We start from the raw sequence: 2425 nt of genomic DNA on the forward strand, positions 1-2425 counted from the left end.
TATTGTAGTAATTTTTTATGGCAGCAAAAGGGAAGTAATACAACTCCTGTACCTGAAAAGCCTAGGGCAGCAATGGCTTCAGGCTTGGCTGGGTCTAGGGGCTCTAATGGGATGGCCTTGATGCTGTCCCTCCTCATGCCTTAGCTGTGCTTTCTTTTGCAATGGCCGTATTCACTAATGGGCTTTCCTTGGGTTGTGGCCAAGCTGACAACAGTAGCCGCAGGCTTTTGCCTCACCACTGTAGCAATCCCAGTAGTGCAAACTGCACCCCTTTCCTAGTAATGTCTGCACAAGTCCCAGGGCTGACCTGCATGGGCCTGGCTTGTGCCCGGAATGATCACTGTGATTCTGATTCACCAGGTATCGTCATTGTGTCTCAAGGTAGGAAGGTTTCAGCCCTACCTGAACCTCAGTGACTCTTAAGGTAGAGGGGTGCTTTGCAAAGGAAAGTCCAGCTGGGCAGGCAAAAGCAGCAGATGCCTACCAGGGCATGTGAGGCAGGAGCACTGGGACTTGGATTCTTGCTGGTTCTAAGGGAAGCCAGAGAGACAGAATAGAGGTTTCTGTCTCACCAGGAGAGACAGTTAACAAAACCAAAAAACCCTCCCCCTCCATCCTTTTGTGGTTCCTAAGTGTGAAGATTGGGTTTTCGTACTCATGTGTGAAATGTGCCTCCCTCAAGCCTTGTTATGATGTGGCAGGCACATTACCCTTACTCATCTGATGAAAAGGAAAAACAAAAACTGGGAAATCAATTATAGGCAGCGGTTGTGGGGTGAATTCAAGGTCTTGTTGCGACCTGATGGAGAAAGACAGGTGTGAAAGGGACAGGAAAATAAAAAGGAAGAATCCCTTCCTTGCTGGATGGGAGAAACAAGAGGACCGTGAGAACGATCCCTTTGGATACATGTGACCTGATGACACCTCCAGACCCTGAGCTCCTTCCCGGGGTGGGCCTGGCTGTTTGCCGAGAACAGGCTGCAGAGAAGTCTTTGCACCCCGGCCAACCTCAGTCTGCTCCGTGAGTCTCTGCATACTACTGGAAACCCCGACGGAGAGTCCTAGCCTTTGGAATTCCCTGACTGAGGCTGAGATTGAGCAGTGCTCACCTTTTAGGCCACCACCCTTCACCATTGACATTCACCTTCAAAAGTGAGCAAAGAGGCAGATGATATGGTCGCACTGTGGCAGGTACACCCCGGAGCCATTCCATCTAGAGTATGGTTCCATGTGGCTCACAGAGGGAGCCTCAAGTTTCTACTTCTTTTATTCTTGCCCCCAAGTAAGGGCATCTCTCTTTTCATGCTTATAACTGAACAGGATGGACACTTTGGCCCCTGGTTCTAAAACCAAGTCGAGTTTTCCTGATCCTTTAGAAGTATGAGTCACATCATGCCATCCTGTGTTCAGAGCTATCTGATAGTTCTTTAGTTCTCTGAGTTAAGGCCAAGTCCTAATAAGGTTTACTTCATCTCTCATCAGGGTGCCCTCTGTTGACTGACACCCTCACCTGTTAGTGTTACCTTCAGGTGATATACAACAACCATCCTTGTCTCCTTATTTATTTACTTTATTGTCTGTCTGTTTCTACTTCCTACTATCAGACAGCCTTTGTGAGGCCAGGAATTTTTGTCTGTCTTTCTTATTGCCGTGTTCTAAGCATCAAGAGGAATACCTGCACGTGTTAGGTGCTCAGTCAGCATAGACTGAGTTGAGGTAATGAATTAACTCAGGCGTGTGTGCATGCATGCATTTTACCATCACTTACCAAGTGAGAGCAAAGTATCAGCTAATGAACTAGAAGCTGCAGTCAGCAAGACAAGCTCCACATGGTCTCTGCTCTTCAACAGCTCCTGCTCTAGAGGAGAGAACGGCAATCCCATGTTTTGATTACTAAAAGGTTGGATAAGCCCAGGGTACTCAGGGGACATGGGGAAGACAGGAGTGCACCAGGGCCGAGATTCCTTCCTGCTTCTCGATACATAATTCCGTTTCAAGCCTCCCTCAAGCCTCGTTATGATGTGACAGGCACATTACCCTTACCCATCTGATGAAAACAAAAGGAAAAACAAAAACTTGGAAATCAATTACAGGCAGTGGTTATGGGGAACCTAACACGTAATTGTGATTTTATTGTTTATGTCCCGTTGGAACCATCTCTAAGTGTATACGCTCCCTTTCTGAGCAAATGCGTTCTAAATCCAATAGGTTTCCCTGCTCCCATGTTGAGTTCTAACTCATGGGTAGTTTAATCCCTGAATACTGATGTTTGCTGGTGGAAAATTGCTGTTTCCTGTCCTTGCTGAGAGGAGGTGGAAAACCAGAGAGCGTTAATATTAAGTAAAATGTGATATTGAGTAAAAGGTGCATAGGCGGACTAGGTGCTTCTAAGCTCCATCCCCACAGGTGGCTGGTGCTGGGTGGC

At 47.3% G+C, this 2425-nt stretch overlaps 1 pseudogene; it reads left to right on the forward strand.

Moving 5' to 3' along the window:
- Nucleotides 1–613: 613 nt before the first annotated feature.
- On the forward strand, nt 614–726 carry LOC115832019 (annotated as a pseudogene).
- The last annotated feature ends 1699 nt before the right edge of the window (nt 727–2425 follow it).

The sequence above is a fragment of the Nomascus leucogenys genome, chromosome 2 (genome assembly GCF_006542625.1).
Source record: "Nomascus leucogenys isolate Asia chromosome 2, Asia_NLE_v1, whole genome shotgun sequence".
NCBI classification, from domain to species: Eukaryota; Metazoa; Chordata; class Mammalia; order Primates; family Hylobatidae; genus Nomascus; species Nomascus leucogenys.